The sequence below is a fragment of the Magnolia sinica genome, chromosome 1 (genome assembly GCF_029962835.1).
Source record: "Magnolia sinica isolate HGM2019 chromosome 1, MsV1, whole genome shotgun sequence".
Taxonomy (NCBI): domain Eukaryota; kingdom Viridiplantae; phylum Streptophyta; class Magnoliopsida; order Magnoliales; family Magnoliaceae; genus Magnolia; species Magnolia sinica.
Window position 1 is genome coordinate 140483706 of NC_080573.1, and position 17155 is coordinate 140500860.

A 17155-nucleotide genomic window follows, 5' to 3' on the forward strand; every position below is an offset into this window, starting at 1 on the left:
GAAAAAGACCCACACAGTAATAAATTCTCGAAGCTAAATTAATCTCCACCAGTAGGCACTTAACACCCAACAAGGCCAGTGTCAAGTAATTATATGTAACAGTGGAATATTTTTAAAGAGAATATACAGTTGGAACTCTAGGGTGTGAGTTTCATGATAATGAAAATCAAGCAAAAACTCTTAATTGATCATGCAAATTGATGCAGAAAATGATAAATATCAAACTAGGCCGCCAAAAATCATCTTTGTGGTGCGAAATGTATCAAACAACCATTGCATTTACAGTTCTGTGAGAAAGAAGAGAAACACGCACCCGTCTCCATCAAACCTGCACATAAATTGACAGAGAAACCAGCACAACTGTAGGCTTAGGGAACTGCATTCGAAAACATGATACATGAACACTGCTATTGTCTCATAGTTAAGACAGTGTTTGGATGCCTTATGAATTGAATAGCAAAAAATTGATTCAATATAGTGAAAATGAGCAAATAGCAATTGCCTTCCTTAGCATTCACACGAGCAACTCAGCTACAAATTGTGATTACATTACTTTCAGGTTGGAATTGAAAGTGTGGTTGCAATTTGAGACTAGCTCATAAAGAATGATAGGGAACTTCGTTACAGTTTCTTTTCCTCCACCCAATTGAACAGAATTTCTGCAATTCAATTCAGCTTTGCATCAAAACATAGCCCAAATCCCTCCAATGGCTATAAATAAATTGCTACAGTAATTCAAGGTTCAAAATGACAATTCCGCTCGCAGATGGAGTTAACTGTAGAGCAGAGTATTAAATATAGTATTTGAAGTTCGAACAGTCCCAGTGGACAAGGAAACTAAATTTGACAAGGCCAAGCTAATTGGCATGCATGTGTGCATTGCACATATCGCATATAAAAGTTTGTACAGAATCAATGCATAGAGATATTTGTGTGTGCGCATTTACATGCATATGTGTACACATGTCTACAGTCCAACTGGTTGACATACACATACACCAAAGAAAATACATAATGAACCAGTTCGGTGCACTAACGCCATCTTACCACACAGCCAACGTCTCTTGGATTAAGATAGGTGGGCCTCATCTGCACTGTTTGATAAGTGGCCCTACCTTGGATCGCAGATGAGACAAAATCCAAGATGAAAGATTTAAAACGTGGAAAAAATGAATGAAAAGATAAGAAGAAGAAGAAAATGAAGAGAATGGGGAAATTGAAAAAATGTGAATACTCTCTCACGTCTCCCCCTTATTTTATTAGAAATGTCTTCTCATAAGAAAATGACATAAATAACCTCACACACATGTACACATAGTCACATACTGACTTAAACAAATACACCCAAAATACCCTTATAGCTCAACACTCCCCATCAAGTTGGTGCAAAAATTTCTATCATGCCCAACTTGCTTAAAGTTTCGAGCAATCTAGCTTTGCAACTCCTTTAGTAAGAATGTTTGCCAATTGAAGTTCTGTAGAAATGTAAGGAGTACAAATTAGTCCAGCCTGCAGCTTCTCCTTTATGAAATGCCTGTCCAACTCAATATGCCTAGTGCAATCATACTAGACAGGATTGTAAGCAATACTTATGGCAGCCTTATTGTCACAATATAGCCACATTGGTCCTGCAGTATTGTATCCAAACTGTGATAATATAGATCGAAGCCATAATGGCTCACATACACCATGAGCCATGGATTTAAATTCAACTTTTGCACTAGATCTTGCCACAACGGACTATTTTTTACTCCTCCAAGTGACTAAGATCCCCCCCAATTAAGGAGCAATACCCAAAAGTCAATCGTCTCTCAATAATTGAATTGGCCCAATCTGCATTAGTTAGGCTTCAACCCTTAGGTGACATGTCTAGCAAACAAAATTCCTCTTTCAGGAGATGATTTCAGATATCTAAGAATCCGATGAGCTGACTCTGTGTGTTGTCCTTGTATTATGCATGAACTGACTAATAACACTCATTGCTTTGCATAAGCAATATCTAGCCAAATAAGAGACAAGCAAATTAGTCGGCCTATTAACCTCTGAAACCATCTTGCATTAACTAATTGTTGACCATCCTCATCATTCAATCTATGATTTTATTCGATTGGAGTATTTGTTGGCTTTGCTCCAAGGTTATCAGTTTCTTTCAGAAGATCTAGGACGTACTTTCTTTGAAAGATAAAGATGCTCCCTTTGAACATGCTACCTCTATCCCAAGAAGATACTTTAGTTTGTGCAGATCTTTAATCTTAAACTCCTTTCCAAGGTACCTCTTGCATTTCAGAATCTCCTCCTCATCATTCCCAGTTACCATTATATCATTTGTTTACACCAAGCATGTCACAGTCCACATTGCCCAGTGAGAAGCCGTCACATGTCAGCATTCATATATGAATAACAGAGGAAATTGTACTCACACCTAAGAAGAGGCGCAAGCACTTAGTGATTAGCAACACATAGCCTGCTAAAAGCAAGCTGGGTCAGAGCCGTACACAAATCTACGACAGAAAAGGCAGATATCATTCGAAAGACACGTGACCGACATGTGACCGACACATGCACGACGTGTGTAACCTTAGCGTGCAAGCAAGAAGTTTCTAAAGACCTACCGATGGTGGATTCCTCGCAATCTAACTCATGCACGGCATGGTCGTCTCAGATCAGAAATATATCGGGAAATAAAGAAAATTTTCCTGAGAAGATCAATATTTTCTCAGAGACAGCTAAGGATTAGAGAAATTAATGGAAAGTCCATCCAGATTTAGAAGCAAATACAATCAAGATGAGATCATACAGCAAGGAATCCAAATCCTACTAGGACACGGCCAATGCGCAATGGAAGATTCACACGCAAATTATAGCGCGGCCATCGCCCCTCAAAAGCTAATAAAAGCAGCACTCAAAGAAAGGTTCCAGCCTCTCGCCACACAACCAATCTCTCTACAGTGCGACGTTGTCTATCCTTACTTTAGCTTCTTAGCTTAGATATTCCACTTCTGTCCAGCCACATTGCAACAACTTCAGAATCCTTAGCATAGATCCGCTACTGTCCAGTGTCATCGTTGCAGTATGCATTAGAAGTAGGTTAAATATCCAGGACCATCGTTATCAAATCCTGATCACTGAGTCCTTACTTGGTAGATCACCAGTCACATCCTATTGACATCACACCACGATCGTCTGATATATTTTTCCACAACCATTTTGCCAGCACAAGCAGCCATAGGTATTTATCTTCTTCTTAACTTAATTTATTTTTCTTCTTTGTTGATTGTACTATTCTTACATTCAAATCTAATAGAATCAGCAATCAACCTTATTTTTAAATCTTGTTTGTCATTATTAATTCACTGAGAAACCTAATGCACTATCACCATTGAAAGAGAAGTCCTTAGCTCAAGGCAAAAGGATCTAATTCTGAAGGACTAACTCTCCCCTTCTTAAATCGCCTGATCGTTGTACCTATTAGTCATTGAACAGTCAGATCAACCTTCACAGGTCTGATCCTAATCTAGCTAGTTTGGAGCCTAGGGTCACAAGCGTTCAATCAATTCGAGTCGAGTACAACTCCGGCACGTCTGGTGGGATTGATTGAATTTGGGTCGTTCATAACACGTTTGACCAAATTTGGGTCGTTTGCAACACATGTGGCCACGCATCCAGATTGAACAGTGACACTATTTTTTAGCACGATTGGTGGGACACTGTTTGTTATATCAACATTTCTTGTAAATCGATATGGTCGGTAGAGTGAAAACAAGGGCTAGTAATTTCTTTAAAGCTATGGGAGAGCCACAAAACGTGGGACAACGGGCAGAACCCATCAATGTGGATGTAGGATCCTCTTCCCAACCGAGGGCCACACTCGATAATGTTGCGCATCACATCATCGACATGCAAGGAGATCTGCGGAAACTCATAAAAGGCAACAGGGACCATGCAGAGAGCCTCACCATAATGATCAAAGACCTCTTCAAGAGTTTTTTACAACAACAAACCATCAACCTGCCAATAACCCCCCATCGGAGTTAGAGGCAAAACGACCATCTGAACCCTCGGTTACAAAGGTTAGACGGGACGAACCTCAAGGCTGCCCCCCTACCACCTCTGGTGGCGGCTAGGAGAAATGGTAGGTCAGCCAACAAGAATATGGGGACGTACAAAACACTTATATACCGGGGGGGGCGGGCAACTCCATGCTAGCGTCGACCAGCTCGGGGGGCAACCTCCTATGCCTCCGGTGCTGCAAAACTATTATGTTGGAGTTAAGTACCCTAGGTAGCAACCTCCTGTAGTACCAACGGCTTATCAAGGCTACCTAAGGGCTAAGATGCCTAGGGAGCAACCTTTAATTCATTTAACCCTCGATGGCCGGAAACCCTCCCCACAGAGGCAATACCCTCTGCAACCACCATGCACAATTGGCCGCAACGATGTCATCAGGCTAATCCAAGAATATGACATCCAACTAAACAGTCAATGGGTTGCTCGACCCGTCTATTGCAAAGCCTATCTTGACTGGGTAGATCAATATTTCGAATTGCCCAGAGGATACAGGGTCTCGAAATTCACTCTCTTCTCCAAGGAGGGTGAGTCCACTACTATTGAGCACATTAATTGTTTCACAATGCAGTATCGTGAAGTTTCGACGTATGATTTTTTTAAAACTCAGGCTATTCGGTAACTCCCTTACAGGAGCGGCATTTACTTCGTACAACAATCCAGAATCAACATATTTTGGGCTCTAAGTGGGTTGTGTGCCTGCATCATTATCTTGTGACTATTCCTTTTTTGGGTTTAGCATAGGTGCCTTCTTTTTTTTTTTCTAGTTTGTGGTTGGCTTAGCTGTCTTTCGATCTGGGCAAAGTGGCAAGAGGATCACCCATCACCATTGATCCTTTTGGGCTTTGTTTCTCTATTTTTTGAGGTTTAATGAATTTGACATTTTTTTTCAAGAAAAGTCTAGAGGGATCAAAGGTAGAAGTTGTGGGGCCCACCTATCCAATACATGTAATCAAGACATCACCAATATCAATGGCCATAAATCCATCGGTATCATCCAGTTGGAATGATCTTTGGCCATGGAAATCCAAGATGGACCCACCCACCTACCCAAGTCTAAATTGATTAAAGATAGGCCCAACTATCCAATACAGGTGATCCACACCATAATCTGTGCCAAGAAGCCACACTTGTGATGATTGGACACAGTTTTTGGATGAGGTTGTTAGGGGGCTCACCCCTTATTCCCACCACGTGGTGATCCGCACCATTCATCTGGTCAATCCCACTATGGACGCCCTAAATGGTAAGAATCCTACTCATTAGAGATCATCGTCAACCATGAATGGACTAGAAACGGGACAACTTCTCTAATACACTAGGAGTGGTAATGATCTTGGTCAGTAATGTTTCTGCTGTGTGGCCCATCTTTGGTGAAACCTTCTATATGGACAACCAGGATCACCACATGGTGGAGCATAGGGGTGTGCTTCCCTGGCATTTCTCCTCTCCAATATTCCAGTCATCCAACAGGCATTATTAAAACACATGGACCTAAACAGAATTCCAATGAAATCTTGTGAAATTCAAGGACAAGAGAAGAAATGTACCAGTGATATCCAGCAACTGGAGTGAACTTCAGATTCGGACCCACTCTAAGAAACTCCCCATTCAAGCATTCCTGTTTAAACAGAGAGCAACAATATTATATGTTTACTACCAACAACAAAGCATCTCCGGACACCAAAATGAATACTGAAGATTTCAGCCAAATGCATCAGAAATTATGAAAAAGGTCTCAGCTGGATCTTCAGCTGCAGAGAATCAAAGTACCCAGCTGCAATTTTGAAGCCAAAATTACTAAAACAGACCTTCCAAGTCACAACTATCATGATTGTCAACCAGTAAATACTCCCTTTGATCCTATTGTGAAGTTAGGGTGCATTTGGTTGCATCAAATATCATGAAATTTGATGCCATTTCATTGGTAATCAGCCTAATTTGGTGCAAAATTTCATGATATTTAATGAAATTTGGTGCAACTAAACATGCCCTTAAATTTATTTATTTTTTTTAAATGAAGGAATGGTATAGCCCCAGTTCAGCATGCTAGTATAGAAGAAAGTCAATGAACTGCATATGGACTGACATAACATATGAATTTTACAGATCTAACTCCAATCCAATTCATCTAATTCCAATAGGAAAAAGAAGATAGGCTTAGGGTGCATTTGGATGCCTATAAGTTCTTTAAGTTGCAATGAAAGTAACTTACAGGTAAGCTTGTTTGGATGTAAGTTGTAAGTCACTTACAGGTATGTTGGTTTTTGTGTTTGGGTAACCTATAAATTAGTTACAAGTAAAAAGTTGTATATTCATACCAAGCAGATCTTGGAGTAAGGGATCATTCCAAAATCTTATTGATACATAAGAAAGCTTGGCACAAAGTATGCCATTTTGTTAAGCCGTAGATGAATAGTTGAGCCAATTCTTACGGTAAACCAATCATCAGGCGGGCCATAAAAGTGGGCCCACCTATTCAAAATACTTGTAATGTGGAATAGTAACTTAAGGTGTGGGCCCCACATACAAAACCAAAAAATTGCATATCTTTGATTCAAGGAGCATATAATTCCTAAAAATAAGTGGACCCCACGTAAAAAACCACATGGATCAGCTTACCAAATTTTTAAATAAAATTAAAAATATATATAAATAGCAAGTCCACCTTGATGAGCTGAACCAAGGGGTCCACCTTATTCTATCATATGGTATATCCACACCGTCCAACAGTTTTGCCAACTCATTATAGAACATGGACCCAACAAAAAAAGAAAATCCAAATGTCAAGTGGGCCACAGCACAGGAAACAGTGGTGATTGAATGCCCACCAATAAGAACTTCTCATGGCCACAAAAGTTTTGGAACAAGCTGATATTTATTCTTCTAGGTCTATGTGACCTTATCAACAAGTTGGATGGCAAATAAACACTACGATGGGCCCTAGGAAATTTTTAATGGTGGACATTCAATCACCATTGTTTCCTATGGTGTGGCTCACCTGAGATGTGGATTCGCTTCAATTTTTTTGCCCAAGCCCTAAAATGAGCTGGCAAAACTAATGGACGACGTGGATATACCACATGGTTTCAATGCAAGAAGGGGGGGTTAAAAAACCCTGCCTCACCGACTAGAGAGAGGGAGAGAGGGAGGCAGGCAGTTGCAAAGAGAGAGAGAGAGAGAGAGAGAGAGAGAGAGAGATGTTGCAAAAGAGATGTTTCGAGAGAGAGAGATGCTGATATAGAGCTCTAATCAAGCTTGGCCTGTAAGTCGGCAAGGTAGGGTTCGTCAATGGCCATCTTCACTGCCAATAGCGTTTCCCCCTATCTTTTCTGGATTAAAAAATAAATCCATTAGCTTGTTAAAAAATAAGGGGTCATTTGGATGGTGGTAAATGAAGCAAGTTATGAATGATTTACTAGTAAATCGTTTACAACTTGCGTTTGGATGCCCTAAAATGCTTATAAATCATTTACTAGTTGTAAATGATTTACCGCCTTTTTCCTCTTTTTATTTGCAAGTAAAAAGCTGGAATTTCATTTGCTAGCAAATAATTTACCAGCAAGAAGCCTTCAACGGCTCTTTTTTTGAAGGCTCGGAGAAACGCACCTCCCTTTCTCCATTGTATCGGAGAAATCCAACGGCTCTCTCTCTCTCTCTCTCTCTCTCTCTCTCTCTCTCTCTCTATACCAATGGCAGCAGATCTTGCTACCAACCTTATAAAAGAGTATTTGAATTCATGGGCCTACTTAAAGCTAGAGGTGGGCACCGGACGACTCGATCTGGCTAACTCAACTCGTCCGACTTGTTCAAATCCGACTCGACCCGAACCGAATGGGTGAGTCGGTCCGAACCAAGTAGGCTTCGCCCAATCCAAACTCAAACCGAATCGAGTACGAGTTACCTAGTATCTCAGCCCAAAACTCGATCTTATTAGACCCAACTCAATCTAAAACCCGACTTTCTAACCCTACCTGCCGCACCCTACCCCAACCTGATCTCGAAATCTCTCCCTCCCTCATCCTCCTCATCTTCCAAGTCTGGCAACCACCCACCACCATCACCCTCCTCTTCCTCCTCCTCCTCTCTCTCCTCTCCACTCTCTCGATCTCTCCCTTCCTCATCTCTCAATCTGACTCGATGCCAACTCGACCCGACTCGGTACTTCTGACCGGATCGAACTCAGTCTAGATCAGTCCAGGCCAGATCGGACTCAGATCGAGTCAAGCATGCTGGACTCGTTATCGAGTCGGATCGAGTTCGGGTTAGGCCTATTTCAAAAACCTGATCGAGTCAAGTCAGCCCTAACTCAGTTCGACTCAACTCAATGCCCAGCTCTACTTAGAGTTGTACACGAACCGAGTTAACTCGGTTAACTCGATCGACTCGGAAAAGCTTGACTCGACTTGTAACTAGGTTCGAGCCAAGTCGAGCTTTTTTTTTTGTGCTTGAAAAAATTCGAGTTAAGTCCAAGTTGGGCCGAGCTCGACTCGACTCGACTAGGTCTTGGGCTTGAACCCAATTCGGTTCGGCTCGAATCGAAATTGGGTTGACTGGGCATATAAATACCCTATCATCCAAAAAGGCAAAAAAAAAAAAAAAAAAAAACTCCCCTAACTTTCGAGCGCCCGTCCGTCCAAACCCCACCCGACCACCGCCCTTTCTCCTCTCCTCTCCTCCCTCTCCAACGTCTGATCGGCCATGCTCCAATTCAGCAAGCACCGGGCAGCACGCCAACACCCCACCCATTTCTAGCCGACTTTGATTCGACTAGCACCAAGCGGCGAGCAACAAGCACCGAGTAGGTACTCTCCTCCTCCTCCTCCTCCTCCTCCTCCTCCTCTCTCTCTCTCTCTCTCTCTCTCTCTCTCTCTACCCCTCCCCTTGCCCGGCCGAGTGACCGGCCACTATCAAATGTCAAAGGCTGACAGACAGTGGTAGCCCGATCAACCCAACCACTAGCCTTATGGTTGTGGCCCATTATCAATGGCCCACTATATATAAATATATAGATAATGGGCCACTATATTAAATATATATATATAATATATTTATAGTATATATAATATGATGCAGGACATGAAATTCAAGTATGATGTGCAAGATTTCTCAGGCATTAGATCACACTAGTTCAGAAACAATAACACAAAATTCCACATCCCACACAACAGTTCAAACACTCAATCAAGGGAAATCTTATACGAATCCAGACCTACACATGCCAGGGCCGGATCAATCAAAATTATAGACCAAACAAGAATCAAAGGAGGGTAAATTCATCCACACATGCACAGAAATAATTCCTCCAATCCAAGGGATTCAGAAATTTCAATTCGGGGAACCCTAAGGTTGAAGAAAGGGCATAAAATTGGAAATTTGAGTAATTTAAGGTTAGGTTTAGGAATTTTGGGTGAAAGAGGAGTTAAAGTGAGGAAGAGACAAACCAAAGAAGTATCGCACGTGTGGGCAGCAGCAATGGCCCAGACGCACGTGCGTGTGATCCCGACCGCATGTGTGTGGAGCCCACTATTTAGAAAAAGCTACCTTAACCCTGGTCGGCCAAGGGTGAACTCCAAAACCCCCAAATTTCAGCTCGATCCGATGCACATTTTGTGCGTGGTGCTCCGCCAAAGTTCCAGCCCTCCTACAGGGCCAGATTCTGAAAATTTGCTGTAGAGAGAAAAACATCTACAATAGAGGATGGATTTGAAGCATAGATGATTGTAGGAGAAAAGAAATGTATATGGAAGAAGGTGGGGGCAAATCGGGATAGGTGTGGCTTCGCACCACGGTAGTTAGCCCTTTGAAGAAGGGAGGGCTTTGCACCCAATTAGGCTTTCACAACTCAGAAAGGAGCAGGAAAACGCAAAAATTTTATTCAATCTTCCATGAGAAAAAAAAACTACAAGGGGTGTCTATTTATAATAAAACCCTATGCCCCAAAACTCGCGTCATGTGTACAACCTATTACTTAGAGATGAAGTAACCACAAATAACAACTAATCAAAGCAATTTAAACCGTCCACGATGTTCCTAATAAGAAAAATAACCAAAACTCAAAGTACTAGATCGTTTAAAATAGTGGGCCACAATCATGAGAACCCATGGTGTGATTCACATGACGATCGGGTCTACTCCAGGGGACCAAAACACAGTCCTCTAGCTAGGAGGTCCTCTCTCGACGTCGTCATCGATCCAGATCAACGTACGTGGCCCACCTTACATATAATATAACATAATATAATATAATATAATATAATATAATATAATATAATATAATATGTATTATATATATATATATATATATATATATATACACACACACACACACACTATATTTTGTATAATATATGCATCCCTTTTAATATATTATATATAATATATTTATATATTTATATATTTATAATGCATTTTATATTTTATTATAATATAATATATTAAATATTATAATATTATAATATTACACCTAATATACATAATCATAAATTATACAATCTAAATTAAATGGATGGATGGTTGAATGGATACATGGATGGATCGTGGTTGGATCAGGATGGATGGATGGGAGGCAGGGATGGTTGGATGGATAGATGGATTGATGGATCATATATGGATGATTGGGTTGGGTGGTTGGATGGTTGGATAGATGTATCTGTTAATTTGTTAAATTGTTTTTAATTTGTTAGATTGTTTAAAATTTGTTGGCTTGTTAATTTATTAAATTGTTAGATTATTAAGTTGTTTTCTATCTATTACTGTTAGATTGTGATTTGTAAGATTGTTTTTAATTTGTTCGATTATTTTTTTTAATAGATCGTAAGGACAGATAATCAATTACCCGTTTGAGGATTTCCATGTTGCCAGACATACATACAATGTGTTCTTGGAGGCATAGAAATCCTCAAATTGTCCCATTTTTAGATAGTTCATGGTTAGATAGATTGTAATGCTTTCACTTATTCCAATTTAACTGTATATGCTTGTTCTGGTTTGTCTCTCCTTTTTCTCTCTGGATATATTTCCTGCATTTATTTTCGTCATCAAATATACACACTTTGTGTTAATACTTGACATAGGAATCAAATACATAATGAATATATCTGAAGAGATAAGAGGAGATGCTGCCAGAATTTTGACGTGGCATTTAAGTTGGAAAATGAAGGCATTACAATCTAACCTTGAATGAGTGACTGATTTAGATAGTTATGTAAGTATAACCATCTAGATAAGCATTACATCCTACAATTCTATAAAATGGTGTGGTGAAGATTATAACATGTCAAAACGTTGTCTTATAGATGACTAGTGAGGAAGCCCCAAATACCCCCGATGTGGGTGCGTTAGCCACATCTCCTCTTATTGTAGAGAGAGACGTCTTCAACTACGATTAGAGAAAAGAAAAGATTAGCAGTGTAGATGACTTTGAAGAAGTCATGGTTAATGGTGTGTTGAAGATCAAATGTATTCACTGCAAGTCATTATACAGTAAGAATCCTGGAGGGTTAACAACAGATTTAAACAATCACAAGCAAAATTGTTCAAAGAGACCAAAATTCCCACCACCAAGCCAGTAGTTGTTGTCATTTAGTAAATCGAAAAGGGACGACTCCCAAGGAATAGTTTCCACTTATAAGTTTGAGAAAGAGAAATTGAAAGAGTGGTATGCTAAATTAGTGATTGTTGAAGAAAAACCTTTCAAAATGATAAAAAGCAAAGTGTCTGTGTCTTTCTGTCAATTCATTAACCTCGAGCTAAGGTCTCCCGCGTCACTGTGCAGCAAATGGATGAAGATGTACACAAATGAGAAAATGAAATTGAAAGAAGTTTTGGCATCAATCTCTAGAATAAGTTTGACGTCTGATTTATGAATGGCGTCCAATCAAAGAAATGTATACAATCATTAACTGCACACAACGTAGATGAAAATTGGAAACTCTATAAGAGAATTTTGAACTTCTGCCACATTCCTCCTCCTTATACTGGTTCGCTTATTTCAGATTGCATCTATAGTTGTTTACAAGACTGGGGCATTAAGAAGAAAATTTTTGCAATAACTTTAAATAATGCTTCAACAAATGACTATGTAATTTCATGTCTACGTAACCAGTTCAAGACAACCGGAAATTTAATTTTTGATGGAAAAATATTTCAGGTCAGGTGTTGTGCCCACTTTCTAAACTTGATTGTACAAGAATGACTGAAAACAATTGACCACACTATAAAGAACATAAGAGAGTGTGAAATATATAAGGGGGTAGCCTTGGAGATTGAGTATATGGACTGACATCATCCAACATTTGAATGTGTCATCTCAAAAAATGTTGAAGTTAGATGTACGAACACGTTGGAATTCGACTTATGAAATGTTAGATATGACAATGAAATTGGAGCTTGCATTTTCTGAATATGCGTCACATGACAGAACATATCCTTAGTTGCCGGATGCAGATGATTGGAGCAAAACAAAAGAAATTCACAACATTCTCAAAGTTTTTTATGATTGCACAAATTTTTTTCTGAAAATAAGTATCCAACTGCGAATCTATTTCTTCAATCTCTTTAGAAGATTAAGGATGCCTACAAAAAAAAAAAAAAAGCCAGTGTGGGTCCAGATTTTATACGACAAATGACAATTGGCATGCAAATAAAGTTTGAAAAGTATTGGGACGAATGTCATTTGTTGATGGCCTTAGCAGTTGTTGTTGATCCTCGTTGTAATATGGGCTTAGTCAAGTTTATTTTTATGAAGATTTATTCTGTTGAAAGAGCAGTAACAGAAACCTCCAAGGTTCGTCACGCACTCGAATATTTGTACAATTCGTATGCTACTAGTTTACCCACAGCAAGTGTTAAAGAAGTTGGAGCTATGGATATTTCTATAAGTGATGACGATGTGCTCAATGAATACATGTCTTACTTAGCACAAGAAAAAACAGAAGTTCAAACAAAGGAATCAGGGCTAGAATTGTATCTGAAAGAGTCAATCGTAAAGCGCTCTGACTTTGATATTTTGAAATGATGGAAGACGAGAGTCACTGAATCAAAATACTCCATTATCTGTGATGGCACAGGACATATTATCAATGCCAATTTCAACAGTGGCATAAGAATCTGCTTTTAGCATGAGGAGTAGGGTTGTAAGCAAGCATCGAAGCCCACTTTCACCAAAAACAGTCAAAGCATTAATTTGTATACAAGATTGGTTATGTCCAATATGGGGAGATAATATTCATGATAAGGATGAGAAAAAGATTAAGGTCCAGACGAAATTGTACCTGCAACAACAACTACATGAAGACGGTTATCAATTATTTTTATTTTGTTAAAAGTTGAATGCGATGTAATGTTGCTTGAGTTGAAAGAGGTGCAATGTGACTTTTACTTATTATTGCTTTTGCTTTTGTTTATCATATTGCTTCTGTTTAGCTCTTATATCAAGTTATTCATTTCTAATTTATTTTTATTTTTATAAATCCTCAACATATTGTTTTAAAAAAAAATAATAAGTGTATATATGTCATCATCCGACCCATCGACCAACATTTGGTACTACAATTCTCTAGTCGAATCGTCAAGGTCTGGAAGAATGAAGATTGTGTATGGTTTGTGTGGAGCAAAGTTTGTTGACAAAACTAATTGGCTTCGGTTGCACTTGGCATGTCGGGGTGGTGATGCAAAACTGTGCCCTAATGCCCCAAAGGATATCCAAATTCTTTTTCAGACCCTTCTAGATTCAAATAAGAAACCTTCCTCTCCATCCAAACCTTCTAGTACATGAAGAAATACTACGGAAGAGGTAGAGAAGGAAGTCATATTAAAAGGCTTCTTGACATCAGCAATGTCCTCCAAAACAACATGATGTTGAATCAGAATCGAGCATGAGCAACAAAAAGAAGAATAGTAACAAATTCAAGTTTCTCGCCCGTCTCGGTGAATCTTATAAGGCATTGGGTACTACGTACAAATCTTCACATAAAGAAATATTAAAAAATCTAGTTTAAACTATAAAAGAGCACGAAGGAAACCTCTCTTCACCTTCTGATTCAGAAGATGTGAACTAATATGTATATGAAAAATTAGATAGCAGTTTGGATGGATCGAATAACGATGCAAAAGCCTATAATTATATGTCAGTAACAGGAAGGCACTTCTCTTATGGAAGTTATTAGTTGTGATTTGTGAACAATGTAATTATAATAGATTATAACTGTATTTTATGCATTTTATACATTTCAGTGTTATGTTCAAATTCGAACTCAAATTTGAAATCAAATTCAAACTCGACTCAAACTCAATCGAACTCTGCTAGAAAGCACGAACTCGAATCAAAGTGAAAAACTCAAACTCAGCTTGGAAGCTCGAGCTCAAACTCAGCTTGAACTAGCCCGAGCTGCTGACCAAGCCAAGCCAAGATGCCCAATCGGGCTCAAGGACCGAACCAAGCCAAGTTCGAGCTAGGGTAGGCTCGGTTCGACCCGTGTACAGCTCTAGGCCTACTCCTATGGCTCACCTACAACTTGGTTTTATGTGAGGATCAACCCTAAGCTTTAGTAAGATGGGCTTAACCCAATGATCCACTTTAAAATCCACTCTTATATGCCAATTGAATGTTTTTTAATGAATTACTTCTCTAAACTATATCAGGTGTGAATACACAATTACAGGATATAAACCATAAACCATTTACAGGCTATCCAAACACTGTAAATAATTTACTATTTACAACTTAAAGCCAAATATACAGGTTGTAAATGATTTACTAGTAAATCAGTTATAACTTAAACCATTTACCACCATCCAAACAACCCTTAAATCCATTAGCCTGTTTTAAAGTCCCCTTTTAAGTTGAAATACAGCCTTTTTATCTCCTGAAAGAATTTTGTAGCTTTTACTGGTTGAAAGAAAGTTACAGATAACTTTCCTCCCCCAAACGCTACCTGTAACAAAGTTACATTTTACACAACTTACAGGCATCCTTACACGCATCTAAACGGCCCCTTCGGAATCACGACTTCAAAAGTGTATGATAGATCTAAAATCCCGAAAAAATATACGATGTTTCAGAAAAAAAAAGAGAGAGAGAGAGAGAGAGAGAGATTCTGCCTAGAAAAGTCATAAGCTTCTACTCAAGAACTCAAAACTCGGGAATTTTCTTTAAAAAATAAAAAGATTAAAACAACTAAAAAAGGGATCTCTCTCTCTCTCTCTCTCTCTCTCTCTCTCTCTCTCTCTCTCTCTCTCTCTCTCTCTCACCGGAAGATGTCCTCTGACGATAAGATTCTTGCAGGGAGGCGTCTCCTCAAGCACCGGCGCGAAATTCCCCGCCAGGTAATGGTGCGGCTGCGACGAATCGTACATTGCCCAGACGATCAGCTTCTCCAAAGCATCCACAATCTTCGCCGCTAATCCCTTCTTCGGTCGGGGATTAACGGCCAAGATTCCTTCTCCCGCATTCGCACGTTTCTCCTCCTCCTTCTCCAACTCCATCTCTTCTTCTCAAAGAGGGAGAAACGAAAATATCTCTCTCTGGTCTGAGCATCTGACCGCTGCACTGGTATCAGCTTCTTCCTATTATAATCTCTCTCTCTCTCTCTCTCTCTCTCTCTCTCTCCGGTACTAGCTTCTTCTTATTATAATGCCCTCTCATGGACAAAGGTCTGACGGAAGAGGGAGGTGGGGACTCCGGGACGGACCGGAATCGTCTACGACACCCGTTCTACACAGCGCGTAAAACCAAATGGGGCCCAAGCGTGCAAAATCGAATCCGTCCATCAGGTGAGATCCCTTATGTTCGCCGTACATTAAAAAAAAATATATCTCCGATGGAAAAACTCAGATGGGCCACACGAATGAGAGCAATGTAAAATTGATCCTGAAACCTCTAAGTTCATAGGGTGCGGCACTCTGAAGTTTTGGATCACTTTTTTTTGTTCCCAAGACCTACCATCGACCAGATCTATATTTTACATATACAACATGGTGGGACCCACGGAGCGTGGGTGTTTTACGCTTCACTGAGTAAGGTGGGTGTTGTACAGAATTGAAGTCTAAAGGAACAGTAACCTTTCTTAAAATATAAAAATAGAGGCTGCCATTGAAGACAGCGAAGCTGATTGGAAACCGGATCCTGTGTGCCCAATGAGATGGCTAGCAGAGGATTCGATAGTCCGGACAGGGATTTCATGTGCCCTGGAATCTTAGGAAGCGGATTGGCTGTGTACCAGACACCACCTACGTCGTGGGCGTGGATTCGGTACCACCCCCACCCGTTCCGAGCTCGGGACGGGCAGAGGCCCCGCGGACCGCTGAGGGGCCACCGTGATATATTATTTTTATCCACACCATCCATTCATTTTTTCATATCACTTTAAAGTTCTAGGTAAAAAATAAAGCAGATCAAATGCTCTATGGACCACACCACAAGAAGTAGCAGTGCTAAGGACGCCCACCATTGAAACCTTCATGGGGTCCACCGTGTCATTTATTTTTCATCTAACCTTTTCATATGGTCATATATACCTGGATAAAGTGAAAAAATAAATATCATCCTGATCCATAACTTCTATGGTCCTTGAGAAATTTTCAACGGTACTAAATTAATCCTCATTGTGTGGCCCATTTAAGCATTTGATCTGCTTTATATTTTATCCATTATTTTAAAATGATATGGAAAATATGGATGGACAGTGTGGATAAAAATAATACATCACGGTGGCCCCTCGGTGGCCTGCGAGGCCTTTGCAAGTCCCGAGTTCGAAAGGGGCAGGGGTAGTACCTAATCCGCGCAGGTCTGTGGGTGCCATCATAAGGTATGAGTTATATCCAAACTGTCCATCCACTTGATGAGCTTCTCGTGACGCTTGAGCAAAAAAATAAGACAGAACCAAAAATTAAATAGACCACACTACAAAAAGCAATAGAGGATTGAAAGCATGTCATTAAAACTCTTTTGGGATCATAGAAATTTTGGATCATTATAATATTTATTTTTTCTCTTCATCCACATTTGTGTTACCTTATGACCAGATTGGATGGAAATTAAAAATTACTGCTGGGCCAACCAATGTTTTTTTGATGAGAATCATTGTCC

The 17155-nt window shown here is 39.8% G+C and overlaps 1 pseudogene; it reads right to left on the minus strand.

The window, feature by feature from the left end:
* Positions 1 to 15567, minus strand: part of LOC131221276 (carotenoid 9,10(9',10')-cleavage dioxygenase-like) — a 33039-nt pseudogene extending 17472 nt beyond the window's left edge.
* Positions 15568 to 17155: the final 1588 nt, after the last annotated feature.